General features: G+C 37.2%; 1 long non-coding RNA gene across 1 annotated transcript; it reads left to right on the top strand.

Annotated features, from left to right (window-relative positions):
- Positions 1-3,851: 3,851 nt before the first annotated feature.
- On the top strand, positions 3,852-13,458 carry LOC108445599. Its single transcript, XR_001860529.1, has 2 exons — positions 3,852-10,931; positions 13,039-13,458. It is a non-coding gene; the product is annotated as an uncharacterized LOC108445599 (long non-coding RNA).
- Positions 13,459-14,879: the final 1,421 nt, after the last annotated feature.

Below are 14,879 nucleotides of genomic sequence, written 5' to 3'. Positions count from 1 at the left end.
GGCGCCCGCGGGCCCGGAGCAGCCGGCGCTTCCCTGCGCACAGCCCGGCACCTGCCCGACCCCCAGATCCGTGCCCCCTGCACGCCGCTCCAAACAGGCTTTTTCCCTCTTCCCCTTTGGCCCCGTAACCAAGTGTTTTCCCGCCGTGTGCAAAACCGCTGTTTGCCACTCTAAAAGAGCCATTTCGGCCTTTTCCTGAAATATTTTGCATCCTCACGTAAGGGCACGTGACCTAATCAGATAAATGCAATCAAAATTGAAAAAATAGAGAAACGTTTGTCAATTAATTTTTTTTTAAATTTATCAGAAGAATAAAAGCTTTCACAAAAATAGTATTTAAAGAATAAATAATAATACCCCAACTGAAATTTAGTCAATTATCTCAATAGATTATGTAGTATCCTCTGTGTTTATCAAGGTTAGGAGCCCAATTCACAAGCAGTGGAAGTCACCGTGGCATTTGATTTCAGCTGAATTATGTTTGCCATGGAACTAGCTCTAATCTTTAATTGACTTCTGGTTTATAAATTAATTATCTTACTTTGTTCATACTATTACATTCTTACATCGCACATTCCTCACTACTATATACCTTTAAAATCAGTTCCAGTCTAACCTTTTCTACACAATGGCTTGGTTAAAATAAGGCCTTCCATTAGAATGTCTACAACTACCTTTTTAAGGCAGTTAGAAATAAAGATATTCAGTAGGCTTAGTTTCAAGTTTTCTTTTTCTTGGTCAGAAAGAACTGAAACAAAGTTGACAATGTTAAATGAAAATGAAAATTTAATTGCAACTTGATCAGCATTAAGTTTTCTGCTCTATTTTAACATCTTTTGAGGTAAGCTGATACTTTAATAGGAACAGATTGTGGGCTTCTTGTAAATGCTAAAATGATTGTTATGGACAGAAAACCACAGGAAAAATCCTTCAGGAAATCCTAGAGAGATATCAGACTGTTTTCTCATGTGTGGTATCAGTCTGTAGCTTGTAAAGTTGAAGAATTTAGTTTTTACTAAATTGTAAAAATGGTATTTTTCATTGGGTTTTATGACAGATTACATTGTGGTTTTTACTAATATGCATAAATTATCATTCATTTGCCACTCAAACCTTTGCTGGCTTTGTCAAAAAAAAAAAAAAAGCAGGGATATAATTTCTGGCCACAAGCATGTAATCTGATAGAAGCTCCCATGTTTATTTGTGTAGGTAAGTGTTTGTAGTAAGAGGTCTGAATTTCAGTGATAGAAATCCCATGCAAAAGCAATGGGATCTAAGTTTTTCCCCATGTAAACAGTCATTATTCTCACAGCTGTGCAAAAGCTGTGTTCCAGGATGCTCCTAAGGAAAGGTTTGATTCTCTTTCTGTTAGTCATTTGGAATGCTGCCACTGACTGCAGATGAAACCATTTACAAGATTGACATGCACTGCATGTTTTCTCTGGGTCAAAGCTTGGGTTGGGCCTACATCAGACTCTGCATGCTTTGTTTCAGCGGTGTGTCCACATTCCATACCCCAAACCAGGCCTCTCTACCCCAACAATGTGCACACCTCTGCTGAGCAAAGTACATTATATATTGGGAAGGGCAGCAAACCACAAGCGGGAGTTTATTATGAGATTGCACCCAGCTGTTGCTTTATAATTCACAGGCAAACCTGAAGTTTGAGAATACAGTTGTGGCCTGCTCTGCTCCTGGGAAGTTTTTAGGAAAAGCCTCCCCTCCCAGGTGCAGCTAATGCTTCCTCTTCCCAGAGGGCTGGTACCAATGAGTGCTGTTCTCAGCTGAGAAAGCACAACCCGTGACACATCCTCCTGCAAAGGCCAGAGCCTCACAGCAGAAACGCTTTTTCTCCTCTCCATTCCTGGGAGGCAGGAGGCATTAATCTCTTCCTGAACATGCTTTTAGTTGTTGTTTCCCAGAAGCAGATCAGATTTACTTTTTTTAATGCGATCTGCATTCTGAATCACTCTGAGAGTAAATGGTACTTGCTACCTCCATGTTGAAATATTAGAGCTAACAAAATATAGCAAGGAACCAAAGTAGGGGATTAAACTCACAGATGCTTAATTAGGAGCATTAAATAGAGTTATATTTTTAATATTGAGCTAGTTTAAATATTGATTATTGATGCACTTGAGAACAGATGTGCCTAGATAATAATTGTAAATAGAACTAGTAATAAAAATACCTTTTCTTATGGCATGAAGATTATCTTATGAATTTCATAAATGAACAAACAGGCAAGACAGAAAACCAGAGATCAGGAAGAAAGTGCTTTCTCAGAAATCTACATATTTCTAAGGATTTTCTTAGGTTTTTCCTAGTTTTCCATACAGAAGTTCTGGATTTCTCTATGAATTTTAATTGTTACAGTTGAATAATGGTGAAGGCAATCAGATCATTTCTGTCTTTGAGAGAAAGATGGATGATTTATTTGAACACAGTTCTATTTCACCTTTCCTGTTACTACGAACATATTCCCTGAATAATTATGAGCACTGTAATGCTGTGTGTGTAATCCATCTCCAAGTCAGTATATACAATTTACAAAGAGGATAATTAAATTCTCTAAAGAACACTGGTGTTTGAACAAAGTCACAAAATAGACTTTGAAATGCAGACCTATTTCTCCTGCTCACTCAACCACCAGCTTACAGAGCTGCAGTAGGATGCACAGTCTGATGTAGTCCAGAAAACTTGAAATTGCAGTTTACGTCTGCTGTTGCAACGGGCTGTATCCTTGTGTAACTGTTAGTACTGGCACATGCCAAAAAGAGCTTCAAAACATTAAATGTGACAATCATGAAGTTCAAAAGCTTTGAAACAGAATCAGCATATAGATTTATATTAGGAAGAATAGCTATTCCCAGTGTGTTTTCTTCTGTTTGCACAACACTCAGAATATATTTACTAAGTAGATAATTACACTTTTCTAAACAGGTGCATTTTCCCACCTGCTGCAAAGCTATGTCCAAACATAGTCTGTGCTGTCATAAACCACCCATTTCCTAGTGTCAGCCTAGAAAACATTACCAATGAAGAAACAAGGTTCAGCTCAACTTCCCTCCCTATACTTTGTATTCCCTTAGGATTCTTGCTACAATACTTCTCAGCCCATACATAATTTTTGCTTCAAAAAGCAACACCCATTTCTTTTATAAGCCATCTGCTCAGCGTGTTAGCAAAATCCATGCAACAGCTTCCCAGCAGCACCAACACCTGCTAACGGGATGGTGTTTCAGGCAGATACTGCCAGCCTGTCACAGCTTCTTATCTCCTCTCTCTCTAATCTTCAGAGTACTGTCTGGGATTATCTCCTGGAAATCAAATGCCTAGCAAGATGGCTTGTTACTTTTTTATGTATCAGCAAACATGAACTTGATTGAGTTCATTAGTGCTGTAAATATCTTTTATTATACAGATCAATGTGAATTTACAAGCTATAACAGTAGGATATTGACATAATGTAGCATTTCATATACAATAACTTTTTATAGGCCTCATCACTCCAAACACACTCTGGTTGCAACTCAGTACTGATGTAAGCAGATACTGTAACACCAAGGCTATCCACAGACTACAGTCAATTATCCTCAAGCTTAATGATGTTCCTTTGGTTCAGGCATGTTTTTGAACAACTTTAAGATAGGAACACTTCTATTTTTAACCTCACAAAATATCATTTTGGAGCATCTGTATCTGTTTAGTAATCGAAGCTTGGAGGTTCTTCTTCAAATATCTTCCAGTTTCCATCTGCTGTCTGCCTCTGTTTAAGAAAGGAAGAGTCCCAGAATTTTGGCAGTTTGAAGAGACGTTTCCTTTGGTTGAGCAGCCATGAAGAAAAAAATTATTCTGCTGTATGAAAGTTGTAAGATCAAATGAGGCATAAGTTAAAGGAAAGTGGAAACTTATATCTGCTGGTCAACTAAGTTAATATGGTCATTCAGTAAATAAAACCAGTTTTCATAAATATTCACAAACTGGGGCAAGTTCATACAATCCTACTAAATACTTACGCTGTTGCTGGCATGCAGGCCTAAGTAGAAAGAGGAGTGTGAGCTGCTCCTCCTTTGCAGTTGGACATAGCAATGAAATCATTATTTTAAGCAATATGGTCAAATATGAGAAAAGTGGGCATGAGACTTCCACCCCAGCAAAGTTGTGCTTTTCCCCATGCAGGTAGTATGTCCTTTGACAGTGTAAAAGTTCTCAGTATCTGTTCAACCCATACCTTATCAGGTGTAAGTGGAAATTAATCCATACAGGTTTGTTGAAATAAATCTGAAGTGATTGGCTCATTACTTTGACGTATTGTAATGCGACAACTCTCGGGTGTTATATTAATATCACCATAGCCATTTTTAAGATAGATAATTGGTGTCTAAACTTTATGGCCTAAAGAAGCTCTCAATCTTTTGAAGATGTTGATTCAGTTGACAGAAAAGTCTCATTTATTTTCATTATTATGGTCTCCTGATGCTTTTTTAAATTTGAATTTCACCTGAGAGGAAAAGAAATCATTCTGCATAAGATACTAGAATTTGTTTGGATAGGGTAATACACCTCATAAACAAAACTTTTATTCACACCATATAAAAGAGTTACTCTCCCTATGTTCCTAACAGGTAAAAATGATGCATTTCTATTAAAGCAATGGATACAGATTCAAATGTATTCCAAGGCCACTGGTTCAACGTCATATCGGGCAATGAATTTGTGCCTACCAGATGAGTATATTGTCAAAAAACACACAGGAGATAGTGATCTGAAATATGTACAAGGCTAAGAAAAATCTATTGTCAACATTTATCTAATTTACTTCACACTTTGTGTACTGCTTGTAATATGATGTCTGGAGTCCCTGGCTGAATGAAGTACCCAAGTCCTCCCAGGTCCCATTCACATGCTCAATAGATTAGATGTCAGGGTGTTATAAGATTTTGCATATTTAATATTTATTAATGTATGCCTTTCAATATTTCTTAATATGAAGTAGGATTTTTAAACAGTACCTTCAGAATTTGTGTTCTGCAGAGCATTCCTACAGTAGAGATAACAAGTAAAACCATTTACAAAGTATTTGTTCTAAACACAAGTACATTACAGTAGCTAAACTACAAAAAACATATCACAGAAACACAATACTTTTCATATGAAAAGGATTATTGAAGAGTTGATTTTTGCTTAAATAGAATAAAACCTGTATGCATAATAATATGAAGTTTGGATTACATTAGTATGCACTATTAAAACACTGAAATACTTCCGTTCCTTAATATTTCTACACACAAATTTCTCAAAAATACCCCTAGGTTAGATGACAACCTCCTTGTTTGGGTTACTGTTGTACCTCAAGGCAGTTTCCAAATGTGTGGGTAACAATTTTTAGCTTGCTGGGGAAAGCATATTTCTTTTATACAACTCTAAGTTAATTTTGCAATGGTGACAGACACTTTTTAATGACAACGATGGAACTAGAGAATCCTTTTAGATTTTTTTTAAAGTAGAATACTTAGCCTTCTTTACAAGGGGATTGATAGAGGTATCTGTATCATGTGATACACTGAAGAAGGGATAAAATATTTCCATATTCATAAACATTTCATTACTAGGTAGGTGTTTGAGACACCCCAACATAGTAGGATGACATTAGAATCCATACTGACTTCTCTAGGGCAGTGAGACAAAGAAATCTCATTAAACAGAAGAAAAATCTTCCTAATACCAATACTACAGGATACACTGGGCTGCAAAATGCCAAGATATCTTACTACATGTACTGAATTCTGATCTATCAGGGCTTAAGTAGTTGTACACAATGTCAGATGCTCAGGTGCCTCTACAATGCAATTCTATTTCCTGGAGTGCCCCTTAGCCAGGCAAGGTGAGCAGCTTGAAGGGAGCACACGTTCTTTCTTGCCCACTCAAGCCAAGATGTCACAGATTAATAGAAGCGGTAAGATACTTCTGCAGAGAGAAGATAGAAATCACTGTGGTGGGGATAAAGACTGTCTAGCCATGTGCTTTTATTGGAATAGTTAAGTCTAAAATTACAGTATCCTCTTTTGCAACATGTAATAAATCCTACCAAATCTGAGTTTGTGCCACATGGCACAAAGTATAGCAGGATCAGAAGCTACTGAGATGGGTTAGCTCTCTACACAAGAAATACAGAACATAAGAAGACACAGACAGAAGGTACTCACTGAATCTGGGATATGTGCAGCAGTCTCAGTCTTCTGCAAATTAGATGAACTTTTAAGGATTCAGATTTATATTATAAAGATGCAACATATCAGGAGGCAGCAAGAGCAGGGTTTCTTGCTAAGAGAACATGAGCCAAGAGAGCTCCCACAACCAAGAGCAGCCCCAGCCCCAAACAAGGCAGACCCGGAGAAGTGGACAGACCCAACCAAGAATCATATCCTGAGGCAGTATCACAGTGACAAGGCAGATCCAAGGTCAGGCCAGGAAGTCAGTCAATAGACAAGGATAAGGTCCAGCAGTTACCCAGCAGATCCATTACAAAACCAGGAGTGAATGCAAGCTGAGGAGCTCCGTGAGCCATAGCCATGTTCTGATGGTACAGGTGACCAGCGCTCCTCCAGTGTAGCTACAGCAGTAACTGTGAACTCAAGGCTGACCTTAAATAGAGCTCCTGAGCCCATGGCTGGGGGAGGTCCCAGTTGAGGCTTCTCAGCACCTTTAACACGTATTAGTGCCCTCAGTGCCCTGACACAACAGGATTTAGAGGAACCTGGAATTTTATTTATTTATTTTATTTGAAATTCTGTAGTAGAGATTGTAGAACTTTTCCTTTTGTGTTATCTTTCACAAGGAACTTTTGTACAGTATATCTCATATTAACCACTATTTGTCTGAATAGGCATATGAAGTCTAGAACTTCCCTGTTCAGAATAGAGTTTTGTTTGCCCTTTCAATCAAATCTTGCTTGCTATTTGCAAATGGAATTTCTGGTTCTAGAAAAGGTAAACAACATAAGGGTTAACTTGCAGGACAACTAAGAATAATCTGACACAGGTAACATTTTCTACGGACTGAATAATATCTACTTGCTCTTGTTCTGTAATATTTAGAGACTGAAAATTTGTCTCTATTGTGTAGCATTCACCAACAGGAACTATTAACAAAGATTATAAAATAAACTGAAATGTGTGGAGTGAGGATTTGTGGAAGCACACTATGAACTGATCTCAATGGAGAATGCAAATTTCCATGCACAAAATAACTCATGTCTCAAAACCTGTTTTATCCCTCCTTAAGATAATGAGTAGGATGCAAATGTAGAAGAGATAGCCTGATATTAACCTTCATGTCTTTAAAGCACGGTGCTTCTGTTAAAAATAAGAATTTTGCCACCAGTGATCCAGAGCAGACAGTGGCAGATTATGGGTTTGCTACAATCCAAGTCCTATCCTACTCCTATGTCAGACTAAAAGTCTACTGCAATACAGTGAGTAGAATAGAAGAGAAATAATATGTCACATTTTGTAAAAAGTGCAGTGGAATCAGCAGCTCCATGAAGATTTGACAAGATTCTACCATTCAAAGGTCCAGCCACGGTAACAGAGGATTAAAATTGTCATTCAATTTAATTATTCTGCATTTTACCCTGTTTTGATTCAGGTATATTTTCTGGTTACTTTGTTCTTATTTTAAAGACTATGTAAGACTTAAGATTGTATTAATTTGGATTACATAAACAATAATTGCTTTATATTCCTTTTCCTCCCTCAGTAAAATGAAGGCAAGGATGACTTTCACAGGATTCAACCTGTCATATATGAAATGGAGTGTTGGCCTTTGCATATTAAGTGTTTCAACTTTTAATTGTTAATTGTTTAATTATTGCTTATTCAAATTACCCATCACCCCAGTTGAGAGTTATTAAGTTCCAAAGTTATTCCCCTGATTAATTGATTAAAGAGTGTTTTACATAATTCCTCATTAAAAATCCCTTGTTAATAAAGTTCCACAAGTTTGTTCCCCTCTTTAGTCCCTAAAAAGTGTAAAAACCCACAATGTCTTAATTCCTGTATGTGTCCAAGTTAATTACCCTGTTTTTAAGAGTTCTCTGAAATACTTATAGCCCAGTTTTAGACCTTTTACCAAGTGTTCTTAACCTTTGTAAGTTTTGAGTGAGTTTTGAGCTTTGCCAAAAAGCAGACCACCTAACTGACAGGGAGCTATCTTTAGAACCGGGCCCTTGGCCTGCAACTCAGCACCACGGCTACCTGGGATGTTAATGAGGACTTTTCCCGCCCTTGGAGCCGATGACATTTTTCCACGAGACAGCAGCGAGCCATTGGCAGCCTGAGATTACCTCACCTCAAGACACCACCAATCGTCCAGGACCATGGGGGCTGGGCAGTGGGCGGTCATGGGCGGGACCCAGACTCTATAAAACTGCTGGACACCCGCTCAGAGGTGCCATTTTCACCTCACATTAAGTACTGGGGAGCCTCGGTGCTGGGAGCACAGGCCTCTACCTCTTTCAAAAGGCAGTTTAACCATTCGGGCTTTGGGCTAGCTGAAGTCACCCCAGCATTGTAAGGTCTCTGCCTTGGGACTTCTGAGCCGCTTCGGCCAACAAGGTCTCTAATCACTGCAGACCCGGGGGTTTTTTTGGCTTTATAATTCTTTTGTACTTGCAATTTTTTTTTGCTGATTGTTCTTAATTATTTTAATTAAGAACCAAGAGTTGTCTCATTCCTTACAAACCAAAAGTTCTAAATAACTTAATATTAATTTTTGAGATTCAGTTAGCGTAATAAAGCTACAACTTCTGACTTTTTTCATCATCTAATCACAAACCCAAAGATTTTACATATGAAATTATGTAAGTTTTTCATAGCTAAAGTTTAAGAGGTGTATTTTTATATCGAGTATAAGTTACAGAGCTATCATGTCAACACAAACCAAATGGAGATTTTCATCTTAAACATTAGGGATAAAAAATGGAGTTCAAAGTAAGTTGTTTATCTATGACCAAGTTCACCTATGACCAAGTTCGCCTGTCTAGATATCTCCCACAGACAGCAATGATTTTATAGACAACATGAAGGATATCTAGGAATAAATAATATTTTAAATCTGGAAAACCAGTAATGTAATAACTTTCTATAATTACTTTTAACAATAACATACAACAGTAATACTAATAATTTTCTGAAGCAACTAGTTGTATTGAAACACTGTCAGGAGAGGAGACATTTTAAAACAGTAGCTGGGGAAAAAAACCAGTTCTGAATTATCAGGGACACAGAACTGCCAGATTGTTTTCTTGTTTTGATTTTTTTTGTTTGTTTTTATTTCTTCAGAAATCTGTGTAAGATAGAACCTGCTGTCTCATTAAAAGCTTTGAAATATTTATCAGCTAACAAATATTTAACCCCTCTATTTATCATATCTAATGGAAACTCATATTGCAAATGGTAACTTTTTCACCATTATTTGAATTTCCCTGGTACTTTTAATTAGCTTTCTTATAGGCTTTTCACCTTTCTAAAGCCATCACCTCAAAAGGTACAAAAATATATTTTCAAAAAAAAGGGTAAGTTGAGTTGTAACTTTTGTATAGTCAAAGTATTCTTTCTCATATTCTTCTTTCATTACATATAAATATTTAATCAGTGTATATTTATGTCACAACAGAAAGCAATAAAGAAAACAAGAAAAAAGCTGCTGCCAGGAAACATGCTTATTTTTTCCGTATATCACAAATTAAAACAGACTATAAGAGCGTGAAACATTCAAAAAGAAATGTGCAAAACAAGTCTGTGAAAAAATGTGTGTCTGCTCATATAGGTAAGGCTACACTGGATCTGTCTGTCCCCAAATGACCTCATTTTTCCTCAAGGTCCCCAGCTTTTCGAAGACCACACTGATGTTTACAGGGGTTGTCTAGGCAACCAGATAAAACAGAGATTTAAAGGGGCCTGCCCTGTCTGTGCTGTGGACTCCAAACTCACCTCAAGGAAAGGAGTCCTACCTGTGGAGAAATACAGCCTGGGGCAGGAGAATCCTCCAAATTTTAGCAAATCCTTTGCTACAACTGTTTGTTATAGCAAAGAAACAAAAGACTACTACAATTATGCTTTACATAGACATGGTGAGTTTTGATTCAGACTATGGATTGTAATTTTTTTGACTGTAAATTTACATTTCCTTATGACCTCATGGGATTTTTATGTCCAAGAAGTGACAGTGACGACATTATTGAGTGACTATGATGAATTATTTCAATTATTGTAGAAAACAGAGACCCCATTCAAAATTAGGTCTCCATTGTGATGCAGCTGTACAAACATATATTAAAAGCCTGTGTCTGGACCAGAAGTCTGCAAATTACTCCACTCAGAGTCATCAGGAAAAAGACAGCAGCACACATGGAGCACACACAGGGAGGGATGAACCTGGACAGTGTGTGTATTGCCAAGATTTTAACAAACTCAAAGTTTCTCCTAATCATAAGCAACACTTTTTCTCTCCAAATGAGATAGGTTAGCATCTCCTCCTATTTTCTTTCTTAAAAGGCCATAGCGCATATTTTCCTGTTGCATGAGGCAAGTTCTACAATTCTTCCACAATTATTTTATCTTTTCTCCTTTCTTCTCACATGTGTGTGCTCCAATTCTCCTTTTCTTCTCTCTACCATTTTCAAATGTTCTCTTCTGTCCTGCAGCATTTCATTCCTTCACCATGCTCTCCATGGCAGGGTGAAGCTTCCCCTCGCCAAGGGATCCTGCTGCTCTGCTTGTACTTCCTCCAGCCTTTCTCCTCCCTCCTTCTTTGAAATCCCAGCTGCCATGGAAATCCTTCTCTCCAACACTACTGAACTTTCAGAAGCCTTTTACTTCTAACTGTCTAACTGTAAAGCTTGTGGATGAAAAAGCACTCTATAAATGGTAAGTATTGGTATTGATCGTGTTATTAATATTTGCATGTTAAAGGGTCACTATACAAACCATTTAGCTTCCCCTTCAAACAGACAATTAATTGAAAAAGAATATTCCTCCCCTGTCATCCAGAGGGAAAGTGAACTTTAAACTGAAGCAGAGCAATTGCAACCTGGATTTAGCATTTCTAAGAAATTACAGGCATCAGTTATTTACCCAAAACCCATTTCTAACATGTCTTTTGTGCCTATTCAATATACTATCCTATGCTAATTTTGAGGAATGGATATGGCCAGTTATACTCTTGTCTCTTCAATAAATGTATGCAATGTTATTGCAGGAATGAAAAAGAAGATGCAAGAGACATATGCTTTGAGATAGTTTGTGAGGAGTAACAGGCACAAAGCTAGAAAACACACCCAGGTCCAGTGTTGCAAGTAAAATCCTGATGTCACTGATGGTAAAACTTCATTTGAGTATGAAGAACTCAAGATTGCATTTAAGACTTCAGAAAAAATAGTTTCTCATCAGCAATGGCTTTTATGGCCTTTGCCCCTGCTTGTGTGTGCTCAGGGGATCAGAAATCGGGTTTGTCTTTTCAGTAATGATGAGGAAAGGCCCTGACTGATTTAGACATGCCTTCATTTCTGTTCAACACTATCAGTGAAAATTAAGACCTAATATACCAAATATTTGGAGGAGGCAAGGGATGCCAAACACCACCAAACTGTGCTGCTGAATTCCATTAGTTTTGTGAACTCTTACAAAATAACAATTCCAGTAGTAAATCTGCAGTCCAGTGAATGGAAAGAGCAAGTAAATGGAATAGGGTGGCAGAGAGAATGAACGTAGGCTAAAAGGGATAGAAAAGAGGGAAAAGCAGAGTGTGAAACTGAAGGCATGTAAAGCCTTTGGAGTATAGAAATAACATTTTTTGGGGAAGGAATGGAAATACTTTTTTTTATCCATATTAAAGAAGTAAAACTAGGAGGAACAAAAAAACACCTGATTAAATCACAGGATAACTTTTACTGTGATAAAGTAGATGGAAGGGAAGATTTCTGAGGAGAGATATCAAAGGACAAGCTTTGATATCTAGCTGCTTCAAGTGATCAACACATATAATGCCATCACCTCTGAGTTAAAATGTTGTATCTGAGCATAACAAATAAATGCAGATGTTATCCCCAAAATGGTCAGATTTCTATACATCCTCTGTTAGAGACCTTGATTGATTCATTTTACCTTGAAAGGAATTTGAAAGGAATTACAGCATCGGAAATGAGAAATGCTTGAGGATAATTTTTATACATAGACATTTCTTGGCTAAAAAATTACTTGGGAATGCATCTGCTCTTTGCACAAAAAGGAATGGAGTTCTTTCTTGTAAATGTAATGGTTAAAATCATAATACTTAATAGCAATTTGAAAGCCCTGTCTTTCACATTCATGTGCAAAACCTGTATTTCACATGGTTACCATCTTTTTAAATGGATTTAAAAAATAAAAGCTTCACTGGAAGCACTGCATTTATTTCAGCTATTATTAGAGAATTACCTCTATATTTCAGATGTGAAACTGAGTTTAGAGAAAACCAGCTTGGACTAAATGCAAATAGAAGTCAAAGTTCTCTGTTTCATGAAATTAAAACAATGCTTGAAAACACTCAACTTCTCTTTCTTGGTGAATCAGCCATACATCTATCAAATATACAGAACATCTACTAATATCAAAGCTTTGTCTGACAATGGCTTCTCAGACTCTGGAGTTGAGAGGAAAAGACTTTTACATTGACATTTGTATTACAACCACTTGAAATAACCACTTCTTCTTTGTACTAATGAGAATTAATAAGTTCTTCTTGGCTTGCACCATAGATATTTCTCCTTTTAGCTCTGTGAGTCAAAGACAAACCAAAAGAAATCCAAAAATAGTAAATAAACTTTATAAGCTGGTTTTTTTTGGTTGCTTTTTTTCATATGCAAAGTGGCTTTTACTCTTTGTTCCTTGCATGGATTTTTTTTTCAATAGATTCACACCTATGAATATGACACCATAATTGTTTTTTCTTATTATTTCTCCTAATGAAAGGCTACTGGTCTAAATGTTCTTTTAGAGATTTAGCTTTCTGGCTTGTAAGTGTGAAGAAAAGGCACTGCAGACATATGATTGAAGAACATCTACTGAAACCCTCTGAGCCTGGAATGACTCCTCATTCATGGCACTAGCAAAAAAAAAAAAAAGAAAAAAAAATACCCTGAGAAGAAATTGAAGCATTTAAAGACTCATACTCTGGAAATACCAGAAACTACTGGAAAAGAAGGCAAGAACACTTCAGTGTACATCTGGAAGCAGTAAGTGTTATTTAAAAGCAAGTCTATCAGAAGGAGGTTTTCCTTCTGAAAATAGCAAGTGCTGATGCACTTGGCATATTTAACACTTCTCGGCAATCCAAGAAACGGAGGATATTCATAGAGCTGTTACAAAAAAATGAGGCATATTGCATTCTAAATTAAAATGAAGCATATTGACATTATATGCTTTGGTCCTGAATGTTTAAAAGTATTTTTTACTGTATAAGATTGGGGTGACAATTTTATCTGCTAGAGGTGTACAATAAAGCATGGCATTAGCCTGCCATAGGTAAGATCGATTGAAGATTCGTAGATTAAAAAAAAAATTTAAAAACCCTTCCAGCTTAAAAAAGCCACTGGTTTTTAACAGAAAGTGGAGCAAATAATACAGAAATAGACGTCTGGGAGAAGCAGACTCCAGATGAGACAATTTAGAATCTGCCAAGAAACTAGTACTTGAGTGAGTGTTGGACTGGACAGTGCCTTGGAACCTTAGATATTACCAAGAGCTGAAAATACCATAAGACAAAGATATTAGAGGCAGAAAAACACACAGAGCTTGAATTCCTGAGCAAGAAATAACAACAAAAATAAAGCAGATGGAAGAAGCTGAACATTAAGCAAAAGCTTGTATTAATTTGTCTTCAAGTGCCAGGGAACCATGAACAAACTGCATGTTGCTGCCTTGGATGATTGGGTTTTTTTAGAAAAAAACGCAGCAAAAGATGGCATGTGCAGAAGAAATAATAAACATAAGAGCAAATGGGATGTATTACCTTCAGTTAGGCGTATATGTACAGCTCCCAGTATTTCTAGGAACTGTGCTGTAACTCTGAGATAAAAACAGCAGGCTGTAGAAGGATAAAGAGGTAAAATTACAGGTTTATGAAAGTGATTTTTTTTTCTGTTTAAAAAATGTGCTTCTAGAAATAAATAATAAACCAAGTTTAGTGTAGTGGTTTGGTCCAAAATACTCATTACTGTTTATCTGCTGTGAGATAAGAATTAGGAGAAATGCAAAGCAGGCACCAAACTTGAAAGAATATAAAGAAGTTTATTAACAGACCTAAAAGAAGAAAAAAAAATTATACCACCTTCAGAACTCTCCTCCTCCCCCCACCTTCCTCCCTTCTCCCACTGACAATGTGAAAAGACAACCCTTAAGATGTTCAGTCAGTTTACCACTTCCATAATAACCTTGTTCAGTCCATTTAGAAAGAGAAGTCTCTTCTTGCTCATGCTATGAAAACATTATCACAACGAGACAGCCGCCCACTTCCAAATATTGTTCAGTCCATTTAGGAAGAGGAGTCTCTCTGCCTGCGTGTGAGTCCTTTCCCCCGACTTGCAGCTTTTCCCGCAACTGCTTTCGAGGGTCCACTCTTGAAGTTTTTTGGGGTACAATTTTAAGGTTGAGCCGTTCAGAAACAAAAACAGAGGCCCTTCTCCTTCCCTGGGAGCAAAGGGTCTTCATCATCTTCATCTTTAGGACTATCTCTGGGAGCATCTCTACGGACTGAGGTTTTCTCCTTTCCCGTTTGGAGCAAAAGTCCTCATCTGGTTCATCTCTCCCTGTCCAAACTTCTCATGTTCCCGTTTGGAG

The sequence above is a fragment of the Corvus brachyrhynchos genome, unplaced genomic scaffold, assembly GCF_000691975.1.
Source record: "Corvus brachyrhynchos isolate BGI_N302 unplaced genomic scaffold, ASM69197v1 scaffold101, whole genome shotgun sequence".
NCBI lineage: Eukaryota > Metazoa > Chordata > Aves > Passeriformes > Corvidae > Corvus > Corvus brachyrhynchos.
The sequence above is the reverse complement of the archived record's forward strand: the minus strand, read 5'-3'. Positions and strand labels throughout refer to the sequence as shown.